The sequence below is a fragment of the Pelodiscus sinensis genome, chromosome 11, assembly GCF_049634645.1.
Source record: "Pelodiscus sinensis isolate JC-2024 chromosome 11, ASM4963464v1, whole genome shotgun sequence".
Lineage (NCBI taxonomy): Eukaryota > Metazoa > Chordata > Testudines > Trionychidae > Pelodiscus > Pelodiscus sinensis.
The window spans coordinates 33,515,232-33,530,329 of record NC_134721.1 but is presented as its reverse complement, the minus strand read 5'-3'; the positions used below and the strand labels follow the sequence as shown (position 1 = coordinate 33,530,329).

The 15,098-nt window shown below is 48.6% G+C and overlaps 1 protein-coding gene across 5 annotated transcripts in view; it reads right to left on the bottom strand.

The window, feature by feature from the left end:
- The window catches only part of MACROD1 (mono-ADP ribosylhydrolase 1), a 222,026-nt gene that overhangs the window by 142,864 nt on the left and 64,064 nt on the right, over positions 1 to 15,098 (bottom strand). The window lies entirely within an intron of this gene.

Genomic DNA, 15,098 nt, shown 5'->3' with positions numbered 1-15,098 from the left:
CGAAATTAGGGGTGGGGGTGGATAAAGTGCTGTGAGCAAGAAAGCAATTAATCTTGGCCCAGGAGCATCCCAGCAGCATAGGCCCTGCCACCCAAATTAAATTTTAACTTGTCTCATAAATCTTCCCTTAAACTCCACTCCATGCCACCAGCTGCTCTGCCAGACGGCAGGAAGACTGGAAATGTCCTTGAAGCCCAGGGGACTGTGTGCTGAAAAAAACTCAGGTGCCTACGTGGAAAGGAACAGGATACAGGGTTGGTGAAATGGTGCCACATGCTGCAGCAGAAGCTTAGGAGCTGGGAGTCCGGGGGAACCCGCTTTTCCACTCCCTCACTGCTATCATTAAAGAACTAGCCAGGGGCAGGTGTGTGCGTGTGTGTGTGTGTGTGTGTGAGATTTGGCAGGGATTTTATCTATATTCCCAGTGTCCTGGTTAAAATCCAGCTCAGTTAATACCATTTCTCCCAGCCACCAGTTGTTGGATACATCAGTCATCCTAAAATGTTGCTGGCATGGGTAGAAATGTTCTACCCTAGAGGCAGCTGCATCTCAGTGCCTGTCAAGAGATCCCTGTATAAAATCCGCCCAAACCTGTGTCTGCATCTCAGTCTCAAGTGACTCATCCCTGTCTAAACAATTGCTCCTCCCCAGAGCAAGCTGCACATTAGCACCTGTCAAGGAATCCTGGCATATATGGACATCCCCGCACAGGAGCTGTCCACATCTCAGTGCCAGGTGAGAGATCCCTGTAGTAAACAACCCCTCAAAGCTGGGTGCATCTCAGCACCCGACAAGGGGTCCCTGTATGAACAGCTGTCACTTAGGTTAAACTCCCCTCGTGTAACAACCCACTTCTTCAGATGACTGGAGTTATTAAAGGTCCAGTTTCTAAAAGGTGCCCTGTACAATGGGTACCTTCACAGAGCCTCTTCTTGCCTGATTCCCCTCAAAGCACAGCGCTCAGTACAGGCCCTTCCTCACTCTGACAGGCCCTTCCTCACCAGACACTTACCTTCCTTCCTCCCCCCCCCCCCCCCCGCATCCCACTTCTGTTCTGAAATGTGATTTGTCCTTTTCATATGTGTTCTTTTTCTTTTTTTAATTGTATCCTTTGGTATATATGGTTGTGACTATTTTCTTCCACTATTTGATCTGAGGAAGTGGGTCTGGCCCACGAAAGCTCATCATCTAATAAACCATCTTGTTAGTCTTTAAAGTGCTACATAGTCCTGCATTTTGCTTCCTCACCAGGCACACTCCAGTGCGAGCAGCTCCCATGAAAGCCTCCAAGAGTGGGTGAGGGACACGATGGGAAGCAGCCGAGTAGCTGGATTAGTTGCTCTGTCCAAAGGCACAAAGCTCCCCGCAGCAAAGCCAGCAAGGGGAGGGAGAAACAGACAGGTCTATGCACAGATACACGTGCACGATGTGGATCGATGGATGGATAGAGGGCTCCCTACTGGGCATGGCCTGAGAGGCTCTGTCCTGCAGGGCAGAGATGGATGTTAGATGGGTGACTGACTGTGGACAGATGGCTACATCTGAGACACACCGATTCACCTGAGTTTACAAGTTCAAATGCCAGCAAGGCCGTGCTCCCATCTCTGTGGTTTGGGTCGCCAATCCAGGGCAGGGAGTCAGCCAGTCCCCGTGTGCAGATTCAAGTGGGCTAGCGCTACAGGCAGTTCCCATCTCATGTGCCATTACTGATGCCTGGGAACTTTTTGTATGACCCTGATGCTATTATGAGCAGCATTACGGTAATGCCTAAGCTGAGACTGGACCCCAGCCGAGATCAGAACCCACATTGTGCCAAGTGAGGCAGAGGCCCTAGCTAAGATCAGGGCCCCATTATGACGAGTGCTGCACAAGCACATAGTGACAGCCGCTGAACCAAACGGCTGACAATTTATAAAAACAAGGGTGTAGAGGGGACAACAATAGCACTGAGAGGGGAAGGGGCTTGATGACGCACAGCAAGGAGAAGAACCCAGGTGTCCTGTGTCCCGCCGCAGTGCCCTTTATCACAATGTCTGTCTGCCTGATTGCATCAAGCCATGTTTGTTCTACAGAAGCAGCGTGAAAAAATGAATCTACCCTTCTCTATACAACATCTGGGGCCTGCCCTGAAGCGGCGTGTCACATTCAGATGATCCCCGCAGATGGCAAAGGGCTGGGAGGTTACCAAGGAAAGCAAGAGGCAGGGAATGGGAGCAGACAAGCACACTGGGCTGTTTCCATAGATGTCTGAGATGAGTTGTGGAGGGGAGAGGCGGGGATGCCAGCTCCATTGGAATCCAAGAGTGAAAGATCCAGAGAGTCCTGCTGCATGCTCAGCACTTCCCCACACGCAGACAGACACCCGTCCTCTGGCAGATGTGACACCTGCTGAGCACTGCCCGGCAAGAACGGGTGACATTTTGCAGCCCAAACTTTTGTCTGCAAAAACAGCAGCTCCATTTCCTGCACTTAGGTTAGTTTCACCAAAATGTTCATTGTGGGGTGGGGGCGGGGAAGAATATTCTAATTTTTCATTGCAAAATCGTTGGTGATTCTATGTTAATTTTAAAACATTTTTAAAATACCCCAAAACGAAACAGGGGTTTAGATTTTTGGACCCATTGAAAATTTTGAAAAGTTTTGTTTTCTGTTTGACCCCACACTCATTTTTAAGAATTGCCAGACAGTGACAAACCCATTATTTGCACTCTGACTACATGTCCCTCCTGTGCCATCGCCTAAGTAGAGCCTCTGGGCTACAGACCACCAGCTCTAGTGGGAGCAGCTCATCTCTTTAGCTCTGGATCTGCTGGGCTCTGTACTTGATGTGTTGGCCAGTAGGGAGCCCTCTCTCAAATTACAGCCCAGGATGGATTTCTCTTTTTTTTTTTTTGTCCACTGAAATGAAAGTTGATCGAGGTGCACACACTTACTTTAAAAGAGTCTTTAATTTCAAAAAGTAGGTTTTAAACCCTTAAATAACTCCATTTAAGAGCAAAATGCAGGACAATATAGCACTTTAAAGACTAACAAGATGGTTTATTAGATGATGAGCTTTCGTGGGCCAGACCCACTTCCTCAGATCTATTTGATCTGAGGAAGTGGGTCTGGCCCACGAAAGCTCATCATCTAATAAACCATCTTGTTAGTCTTTAAAGTGCTATATTGTCCTGCATTTTGCTTCAACTACCCCAGACTAACACGGCTACATTTCTATCACTATTCTCCATTTAAGAGCAGAATACTATCACATTTGCTTAGATCACATGACAGTGCTGGGCCTGGGTGCCAGGCTCATGCTAGTGGTATCCATTCAAAACAGTGCTGTGCAACATAGTTTGAGGCACTGCAAGGTGCAGTACCACCCGCTGCCACTGGAAGCCTGGTGCTGCTGCCACCAAGGGAGGCTGCGGTAACAGCTGGTTGCCATCAAGGTGGCTGCAGCTGGCCGGAGATAGAGAGCAGGGGATGCAGGTCGCAATGTGGCTCTTTCAGCTCAGAGTAAGATGCACATGCTCCATGTTGGCCTGGACAGTGAGTAATTTTATCCAGGCCATTGGGTTTGGAATATAATTTCTGTGGACCTGTGCAAGGTGAGGGCCTAGCCACTTGATTTTCCACCTTAAAATATCATCATTCTAATTACAATCTGGGAATTTGTGGGGCCAGGTAGAGGGGACTTGCTCTTTTGATTCTGATCTGATTTTTGCATTTGCTATCTGGAGCAAAGTTCTCTGCATTCAGGAAGTAGCTGGGAATCTTGGTTTTCAGCCAGCAAGGGAAGGATGGCCTTACGATGGTGCTTCAAGCTCAGGCTAATCATGCAGTCGTCTGCACAGTGACATCCCTAGCTGGCAATGCCCTATACCAAAGCCATTCAACATGTGGCCCGTGGGCCATATATGGCCCACAGCCCTTTTGTTTGTGGCCCACGATGCAGTTTGGGTTTACGTAGGGCCCAGCATGTGGCCCACGGGTGGGATCCTTGAACATGGCCTCCACTGGGAACACGCTCCACACTGGCGAGGCGTCTCCCAGGCGGGGTGAGCGTTGAAAGGTGCAAGCGAACGGGCTGGCTGGAACAGACGGGTACAGGGTGCTGGTGTTTCTAAACCCCAGGGAGGAGGTGCCGGGAGCACCGGGGCATTGTGGGAAGTGCTTTGTATTCATGTCAGTGTGAAGGAAGTTATTTGTATACAGTGCTTTTTTGGGTACTCATTTCTTGAGGAAAGTACATTTGAAAAATGTCTCTCCCACCCTTCTTCCTATATCATGTCAACATATGCATGCGCATAAGCGAAAAGCAAATTTTTCATCTTGCTGTTCCCGCAGAAGGAGTCGGTCAGGCTGGGGGCTGTGCCAGGGGAAAGCGGCGCGGCGCGAGTGCTCCCAGAGCCGGCAGGGGGCTGTGCTGGGGGAAAGCAACGTGGTGCAAATGCTCCCCAAAAAAAGTGCTGGTACACCATACCAGTGCGTACTGTCACAAAAAAAGCACCGTTGGTATATATTTGCATATATATTTGCAAGTACATGCAACCACACTTAAGTTGCAGCCCTCGGCATGTGCCGCTAGTATCATTGTGGCCCTCGGGGCTTCCACAGTTGAGTAGCCCTGCTCTAGTCATTCGCACTAGTAGAAATTGAGTGGGACGTACTGGGGATCTGGTTGTCTGTTTTCCTGAACCTTGTGCAATCATTTACATTGGAGAGTGTAAAATGTTAGTGTTCCAATGGAGTGGCATTCCATACTTGCTCCGTACTAGTGCAAGTGATCACCCACGGGGCAGAGTGATGGAAATCAAGCCTTTTGTGGTGCACAGTCACTTTGCACTGGTACAAATGACTGCACAGGGGTCCCAGGCAATGGAGATTCAAACCGCTAGTGATTTACACTAACACTGTATTAGTGCAAAGGACTGCGTACATGTGAAGGATAAGCAGCCCTTCATGGTTTCCACTCACTTTGCACTGGTGCAAATGACAAAACACAATGCAAGAGGACAGAAAACCAGGTCTAAGACATCTTGCATACAAGCCCCTGTTCAGAAGGAATCAGGGTGAGATCCACAAACTCATGTGACGTGTGATCCACAGGGCAGGGAACGAAGTTCAGTTTCCATTGCCTGAGGCTGGATTTGACTGTGAATTAGAGGTGAAATCTCACTGGATGCTGGGAAGGCACAGCTGGTACTCTCGACACGTGGGCTCTAACAGTGAGAAATTTAAGATCGTTCTAGACTAAACTAGAAGGATCCCGAGTCTAATCCTGTTTCCTACTGATCATTCCCCCCTCTCCCAGTGAGGTTTTCAGTGCTCTGTGCCCCATTACTCCATGTCCCAGGAAGGTCCTTTCTAAAGCTCCCTTTCAGTTCAGCAACTACACTGCCAAGCTATGGCAATAAGAAAGGCCCTCCTAACAAAATGCGTGCCCTGCTTCGCTGCCCGGATGCACTTCGCATGCTACTGCACAAGGCTTGGGTTGTGTTTGATAGGACACCCCAATGAAATATCGCACACAGAGGCATTCAAATAATTGACCAATGCTTTTAAATCAGATCCTGCTGTGCACTGAGGGCGAGTCAGCCCTTTTGCGTGGACTCCTGGCTGCTAGAGAGCAGGATTTTTATTCAAACCACCCCACTATCCTGGGACTTTGGGGGGCATTTCTTTAGATGGAATATTTAAAACAGCCCCAAAATATTAGCAGCCAGGACCAGTTATTTGGTTGGGGTTTTTCTTAAGCAGTTTCTGTTTCCAATTATCTTTTGAAAAGAAAGGGACTAAAGTGCATACTCTCCCTTCCTCCCCCCATTCTGTGCTGCTCTCTGCAGTTATGCCCCAGGGATAAATTCTGCATTGTTCAGGCCTAGAAAGTTACACATCTTTGGCCTGATTCTCATGTACTCTGGTCCTGCCTTCAGGGAACTGAGGGGGGCTTCTGGATTTAATACACCTGGCTGTTCCCACTGTTCTGAGGCAGGTACAAATTAGAGCAGCCTCTGGGAATGGAACAGAAGATGGAGCCAACCCCACACCCAACCCAACCCATTGTAACCACTAGACCACACTTCTCCTAGAGTTGAGATTAGAACCCAGGAGTCCCCATTCCTATGCCTTATATACACCGGCAACTTGCTACAGATAACAGTCATCTGAGACCTGGTATCAGCCAGGACAAACATGCTGCAGCACACCTGAGTTCTAGTCCTAGCTCTACAACTGACGCCTAGTGTGTTACACAAATCACTCCACTTGACGCTGTGCCTCAGTTTCCCCATCTGTAAAATAGGGACAATAATAATTGCCTCTGTAAATGCTTTAAGAGCTGCTGATGAAAAGTGCATGTTAACAGCAGCTTGGCGTGTCTGCCCGGGGACTTGGAATCTTCCAAGGCCTCTTCTCCACCCATTAAATTCTACATCTGCACCCTCCCTGTTCATCCCCTTCCTTCACGGGCCCTGGAGAGAAGAGGATTGTTTTCATTGCCCCCTGCACCGCCCCTGATACTCACAGCTCTGCAGAAAGATTATGATTCTAATCTAATCTCATGCTTCTTAGCTCAGCCAGTCACCTGTAGGGTCAGGAAGGCACTTTTCCCCAATGCACAACTGGTCAGATGTTTGTTCAGGGTTGTTGGGTTTGTTTTTGTTTTATCCTTCCTATGAAGTATCAGGTCTTGTCTGCCGCTGAAGACACGACACTGGACAGGATGAGCCGACCTCTGAAGTGGTCTAGAGAATCTTCTTGCTCAAAAGACTGGTTGGTGGATCTTGCACCTATGTGCAAGGTCCAGCTAATCAGCATATTTGGGGTCAGGAAGGAATTTTCCTCAGTTCAGATTGGCAGAGACCTGGGGGGAGGCGTTCACTTTTCTTGTCAGCATGGGGCAGAGGCTGCCTGCTGGGATTGCCTGGACATGTCCCACCAGATCAGTTCCCTGCCATCGCACGGGCCTTAGGCACTGGGGGCTTTCTCAGTCTCCTCTGCTCTTTGCCTGGGGCTCACAACAGGTTAGTCTCCTGAGTACTGAAATACTTCAGTCTGACTAAAGTCACCAGGCTCAACACAGAGGTAACCGGATGAAACTGAACAGCCTGTGAAAGAAAGGAGGTCAGACTGGATGATTGAATGGTGCCTCCAGGCCTTCACCTTTAAAACACCCATAAACACTGTAGCTCCCAAAAATCAGCTATATTCCCCGCCCCGCAACTGTGTCTTCCTGCCCTTCCACCAGTGCTGGGAAGCTGAGCTGTGGAAGCATCCTCCCCTGGTGGTAGAAGCACAGCTGTTCAGCTGCTCCTTTGAGAGATTACATCTCAATATCAAAGCGTCTGGCTTTCAAATTAAGTGGTGAGTCAACGCAGTTTGGATTCAACCTCGTACTGGAACAATCAAGCCAAAGCAATTGCCAGATAAAGGGAAGACAAGGAAGATTGGAGGGCAGAGGAGGGGCCTGGTGCCAGGGTTCTACTCCCAGCTGTGGGGCGAGGATGCAGTCCAATAATACGGCCATTTTAAAATATGTAAAATCTAGATGTCTGGTGGAGGAAAAACAATCACCTGCTAATGAATAAAAGGCCAGACCATGGAGCTAAAATGATGTACTCGCCCATGACAAGAGAGGCCAGAATTCCCTCAAACCCAGGAATCCTGCCTCCCTCTGGGCTAAAGACTAGACCCCTCCAGAGCAAAGACAAGAGTTCTGGCATTCTCCCTCACCTCTCCCCATGCCCCACTGCTCCCCGCTAACAGGCAGAACTTACTGAGGTGTGTTTCTTTGTTGGGAAGCAAAGTTACAGAGACAGCAGTTTGGGCAGCCTGCTTGCAAAGACACCATCCTGCTTCACCAGTATCATAGTTCCCAGTCTGACTGCACAAACAAGAAGTCAATAACAACTTGTTACAATCCCTGCTAGGGACTAAAGAGATGCTTTCCCTAGTTGGTAGCTCCCAGCCTTATGGTACAATTGAGTCTGGTCCGCCTGCAGGCAGCCCACTGTGCTGAAACCTATGAGACCAGTGTGCAGTGAGAGCAATGCAGTTGCATTAACTTTCTCATTTTGGGAACGTTTGACATCATCTTTTCCCACTGGCCACACAAGGCACAGGGCCAGGGGAATCTGGTCCAGATGAATCCATATGAAGCACACACATGCAATGTACATGCCTGCTTGCACACACCCTTACTATTATGACTTTGGACACTGTTAATATAGGTATCAGTTTCCACAGCAGAGTCCTGACTCCCATGCCTTGTTGTTCGACCCAGCTCCCCTCCCAGAGCCAAGGATGGATCCAACAGTCCAGACTCCCAGACTCTCCTGCTCTTACCACTAAACCCCACTCCCACCCAAGAGATGGGAATAGAGCCTAGGACAGGGCTGGACAAAATACAGCCCACGGGCTGAATCCGGCCTGCCCAGCCACAGGATCTGGCCCACAGATGCAACAGGGAGTCCCAGGCAGGCTCCCTGCTTGCCTCACCTTACTCTCATGCTGCTCAGAAAAGCTGCTGCCACCACCGTTCCTCTTTCACCACTGTAAGGCTGGAGGGGAGGAAGAGAAGGCTGCAAGATCTGCTCCCGCCCTCCAGAACAAGCCCATTGTCCGCTTTTTGGCCAATGGGAGCTGCTTGTTTGAAAAGCACCATGCCCCGTCCCCTCTGGCTAGTAGTTATTCACACATGCACATGACGCCTGCAGCCTGTGCATGGGTGGGGCAGGCAGGGATGCTGTCTCAGAAACATGCTGGGTTGCTGGTCGGGGGTCATCCAGATTCTCCAGCCCCTCCCTCCCCCAACCCTCCTGTCCCCTTACCACACATAACCCAAACCCTCTGCTCCCTCCTGCACTCATACCCCCTCCCAGAACCTGCACCCCAATCCTCTGCCTCCTAGGTCACATCCTAAAACCCTGCACCCCAGTCCTCTGCCCTAGATCACAACCCAAACTCCTGCACTTCGGGTCACAACCCCTTTCTGTCCTACGTCACAACCCAACCCCCTGAACTCCAGTCCAGGGCCCCACATCACAACTGCCTCCTTCACCCAACCTCCATCCCCGACCCCACACTTCTTCCTTCAATATCATGGAAGATTGTGGCCCTTGACCAATTTCCAAAATTTTGGAGTGGTCCCCCATCAAAAATAGTTGCCCACCCCTGGCCTAGGAGTACTGGCTCCCAGCCCTCATCTCTAAACCCCCATTCCATTCCCAAAACTGGGAAAAAAGCCCAGAGGTTCTGACTCCCAGCACCCCACTGCTCTAGCCACTGGACTCCTCTCCCCTTTCTGAGGTAGAACTAAAACCAAGGAGTCCAGCCTCACCATCCAATGCCCCAACCTAGTAGTTCATTCTGCTGCTTCTCTACGGATTTCTCTGCTTTGCACGAGCAGCACCTGGATATTGATTTATTAATTTGGTTGTTTGAAAAAAAAAAACAGCTTTTTCATTATTATTTTAAAAAAACAGAGACGCTAATTTGCAAGCAGTGGGAAGATCACAGAGCCATGCCGCCCGCCTGTAATTAACACTGTTCTCCCCCTTCACAACTCTGGTGACAATCTGTTGCCACGCTTGTGTGTGAGACGCTTTCATCTGCCGATGGCTGGAACCAGAGACACTACATGCATCCCTCTAGCTGCCCTTGCAGGGAAAGGGCACAGCCAAGGCACCCTGGGGCAGGAAGTGTCACTGGAGATTCCCAGATCAGCCCTGGTGCTGCTGAGATGCCTTTGCAGATTTGCTCACAACACCCTCCCCCACCCTATAATATTTCCCCTTGCTTTAAACATGGCCAATCTCGTGTTCGGAGCGGGCTGCAGCTAACCTGGCCTGACTGGTTGCTTCCGGGGTTTGCTTCTAGCAAGAGATGGGGAATGTCACAGTCACATTCGCTTGGATTCAGGGTGCAAAGAAACATGGAGAGAAAATAGAGAATTGGCCTCTGTTCTTAACGGGTGGGGGCCTATGACCTATGGTTCTCATTCCATTCCACAGGGGCAGCAGCATGCACGTGCAGTAGCTGCTTCATCCTTCTCTGTATTACGGACTGTAATTACAGGTCATCATTGTAGCATGTGCATTGTTACTGGTATTACAGTAGCATCATTTTGTGGTCCACATTATGGTTAGCGTCATGGCAGTGCCTATACATCTCCACAGAGATCAGGGAATCATTACGCTGTGTGTTGTTATTGGTATTACAGTCACAACTAGCAATCCAACCCAGATCAATGAGCAATTAGACGGTGTGCATTATTATCAACAGGAGGGTAGCACCTCGAGGTCCCAGTCCAGACTGAGTAGTGAGCACATTATTACTGGCATGATAGTAGTGCCAAGAACAGAGCCCAGTTCTGGCACGGGCATTGTTAGCAGTATTTTGGTAGCACCAGAACACAGAGATTACGCCATAAACTCTTTGGGACAGGGACTGTACAGAACTAGCACAGCAGGGTCCTGGTCTGGGTCTCCTGGATGCTACCTCCATGCGCACAGTACATACTAGTAACAACAGAGACAGGCTTTCTCGCAGCTGGGGGGAGATAGGATAGCGGACTGATCCGGGTGGAGGTGGGGGAGCTACTGGGCTAAAAGCTCTGATCTGGGGGCAGGAGCAGGGAACAGCACACCAGTAAGGGAAGAGGCCCAGGATGGGATGCCGAACTGGCTGAGCCCATTGGTCTAATCCAGTCTGGGGCCTTTGTTAATATTTACCAGTGTACCTGGCTCCGGGGAGCTCTCACAGCACTTCTTTTCCTTGCTCTTAATTGAACGGAAAGCACTTGTAATAACATCAAAGGGGATTTAAGCTTCACCTCTGAGCTTCGCAGGAGAAGGGGGAGTGGGGATTATCTATCGCCATAACCCCCCTGGGAGAATGGCTCAATGCTTCCTGTGCTCCATTGGCAGAACCGCCCACCCCATGCCCCCTCCCCGGGCTTTTTGCCTCTCCACTGAGATCCCCTGAGCGCCTTTTATTACACAGGTTTCTTTCAGTGCTGAAGTAAACCAGGAATGTTTCATTAATAAGGGAGGGCTCTGAAGTGGCTGCAGACTGGGGCTACCTGGCGCCAGCTTTGGAAGTCAAAGCCCTGCGAGCACTCAGCAGCTGCTTTGTCTGGCATCGCAGAGCCGCGCCCCCAGCTGGTGTAAAGCAGCGCCCATCAGTGCCCAGAAATGGAAAGTGTCCGGACTGCACAGGTGGGAGGGGAGGGAGAACTGGCAGTTGAGGCTGCAATGGTCCGTGGGCAGACAACCCTGCACTCTCAGGCAGGCTGCATTGTCTCCCTTTGCCCCAGCCTTGGAGTGGATCTAGTTCACCAACAGTCACCCCTCACTAGCAGCAAGTGGTACAGCACCTTGCACCAGCCTGATGTTATTGGCAATGCTGAGACCAGTTAGATTCTAATGGCCAGCTGTTCCCAGTATAACTCCCTTTAATTCAGCGGAGTGATGCAATCCCACTGGCGCTAAGGAAACAAACACCCTTTCACAACAACAGGGGTCTGCCCCAGTAACGCTCATGAAGTTGGGTTGTTTTCACCAGCCCAGCTGCTGGGAAATGAAGAGGTGGAAAGAAGATTCACAGGTTTTCTGTGGAAGGTGGAATTGCTGCTCCCAGGAGGCAGCAGGGCTAAAAGAGCGGCAGCGCTCAGGGTTCCAGGCTATTAGAAGCGACAGGCTTGAGAGGAAGATCAGGCTAGTGAGAGTGTGGCTGGCTTTGGGGATGTCTCCACAGCAAAGAAAACCCCACAGCTGGCCTGTGCCAGCCAGCTAAGGCTCACAGAGCTCAGGCAGCAGGGCTGTATAACTCCTCTGTAGATTTTCAGGCTTGGGCTGACCTCTGGGACCCTCCCAGCCATGCAATTTGGACAAAATTTCTCCAGCCCACACTCGACGGGACACTTATGTTTGGCTTTTCAGTGGGATACGAACTGAGCTTTAGAGGGAGAAAATTCTGTCCTCATTTGTGGCGCTGTGCCCTGGAAAATCCAACCTCCGTGTGTCTGATTCTATGGGGGAGGACAACTCCCTTCCTTTGCACCATGAGCCCATGTGGTTTTGCTTGAAAAGAGAGGAAAGGCGGAACGGAAAGTTAGAGCAAAGGGGTCCAGCGATGGGCTGTGAAAATCCCATTTGCAGGGAATTAATTGGAGAAATCCACCCTGCAGGCCCCCGATTTCCATAACACAAGTTCCGGCAGCACAGATAATGCTAGGCGAAGGATTCATACCATACCATGCAGCCTTGAAACTTTAAGCCAATTTGTCAACACCCCATGCTAGCAGAAATGGTTTAAAAAGCCACCAGACGTCAGGCAGCTATTCTTTTTCTTTCTCTCTGTCTTGAATTCATTTATCCCAGTCAGGCTTTCACTCAGTGCTTTTCCCTCTTCTGTTCTTTTCTTTCTCAGGAGCACCAAAAACATCAGGCAGGACGGGAGCATTTTTTCATTATGCCAATACAACCCAGGTCTGTGTGGGTAAACGGAATCCCCACCCTCCTTGAACATTTCAAAGACACAGACGTCTCGACTAACAAATGCAAAATGCCCTGTGTGTGCAACCTTGATGAACACAGATCATGTTATTCTGATTTCACTCCAAAATTTAAACTCTGATCTTCTGAGGTTTTGTTTCTCTGCATAACAAAGGCTCAGAGATTTTGGCTCCTTCAGAGCCAGCTTTTGCCAAAGTTCATCCATTTTAGAATCATGAATTTACAAATTCAATTTTTCTCCTGAGCCAAAAACCATTTTTATATTTTCTTGGAAAATCATCAGCATTAGAAAAATCTTCCTTTCTTCGGTGAAAAGCTTCACAGAACTTTTTCCATCAGAAGCCACTTTCTGGAATTTTTGGTAAATAATAAACTGTTGATGGCAGTCTGTGATCAAAATTTCAGCTGCAAATATTTTGTGAAAGATGAGGTGCAGAGGCGGAGGGAGATGGAAAACAGACCATTTTGAATTGAAAATGATTTTGAAATTTCAAAGGAGCTCATAAATCCATTTTGGTTGGTACTTCCAAAATAATAACAGTTTCAAAGGAGTAGGGAATTAGGAATCAATTGGGAGATGGTGCTTAATGGATGACATTTTCAAAAGTGCCCATGTCCCAATTTGAGAATCCTTATAGGCTTTTGGGGAACATCTTAAAAATATCTTGGGGTAGGTCTGCATAGCAACATTATTTAGAAATAACTAGCGTTATTTCAAAATAACCTAGTCTGTGTCTACACAGCAGGCAGTTATTTCGAAATAATGTCAAAATCCTGTCAAGCTGGAGGGCTTCTTACTCCAACTCCTGTAACCCTCATTGTACGAGGAATAAGGGAAGTTGGAGGAAGAGCGCTTTATTTCGAAATAAGCACTGTGTAGACACTCCCAATTTAGAAATAAGCTATTTTGAAATAAGCTACGCAATTGACGTAGCTCAATATGCACAGCTTATTTCGAGTTAAGTCCTGCTATGTAGATGCACCCTTGGTGGCTTAGAAGCTGAGAGCACAATTTTCATATGTAACTAAGGCAATAGGAGCCTAAATCTCCTTTTCAAAAGTCTCTTAGGCACAGATCTTCAAAGGTATTCGGGAGCCTAATTTCCATGGGAGTTAAGAGCCTAAATATCTTTGCGGATCTGGGCCACAGGAGCCTAATTCTCATTCAAAATCAGTGAGACTTCACTCCGAAATGTCTGCTACTTTTGAAAACAGGATTTTAGGAACCTAAGGCTCTAGACATTTGACCCCACTTTCTGTGGTCTAGTGGACAAAGCATTGGATTGGCACTCAGGCAACCTGTCCTGCTTGGCCACTGGCATGCTGTGTGATCTTTGGTAAATCACAGCCCCACTCTGTGCCTCAGTTTCCCTATTTGTAAAATGTGACTAGTGCTACTGACTTCCTTTGTGAGGTGCTTTGAGGTCTACTGATGGAAAGCACAATATTATTATTTGAAAAGTCCTGCCACAAAAAATCTGTATTTTCCAAAGCAATTCCAGATTTGGGGATGCTTTGTTCCTAGAGGGGGTTCTGAATACAGGCAGCAGGTGTCCGTCCAGAAATTACCCTCTGAAAAAACCTGGGAGTCTTCTGTCAGGAACCCCAAATCACTAAGTCATTTTTCAGAAACAAAGGTTACTGAGTCAAATCCAGAGACTGAATTAAGGGACTTCTCAGGTTTTCAGTACCTAGAACTTGTCACCTAGTTGCCCTAGTTTGTCTGTAGCCTTAGTGGTATGAACATAGGTTTGGCAATTGAGGATGGCACAACTATTTCTCTGAACTCTGATCCACTGAGATACAGACTCCGTAAATGTTGGTGTCTAAGTAAAAAACTGTGTGTGAGAGAGAGAGACAGACAGAGATCAAGTGTATGTATATGTGCTTCTGTGTGTGTCAGGTCTGCGTGTGCCAGTGTGTCCCTGTGAGTGTCCCTATCCACCAGTGTTTCTGTGTGTGTCTCAGTCTGTGCACATTTTTGTGTTGGTATGTCTCTGTGTGTCAATCCTGACATGAGTCTGTTTATGTCAATCTGCATTAGTGTCCTTCTCAATGCAAATCTATGAATGTGTGTGTTCCTCTGATCTACTGGCAGTGTCAGACGGTACGCGCGCAAACACACATACACACACAGCTCAATGGCTGTTAATTACTAAGCTGATACTCTGCTATTTCCTCCTTTGCAAATAAATACCTGTTACCTACTAACTCTGTCCAATCATTTTTGCAGGGCAGAAGTTGCAATCTGCAGAGAAATACCCTGGATTCCTCGCCGCATGGGCGGATTTCACATCCAACCTGTGATAAGAATGGATTTTCCCCTTCCTTTTCTTCTTTGAAAAGCTGTTCCCCTCATAAAGCAAAAGCAGCAGAGCCTGCTCCCCCTGGAAGCTGTGACAACTCAGCAGCGTATGTCAAGCGGATTGGAGGGGAGCTACCTCCACGGTTGAGTAGCACAGCAACTCTGCCTCCACGGAGTGGGTGTGAATACAAATCCCTCAGCTTGGTCACGCAAGAACACCCTGCTGCCGGGGGGCTTTGAGAAAGGATTGGATTTTTATCCTGTTTTAAGTAACTTTTTGGAAGAAAGCC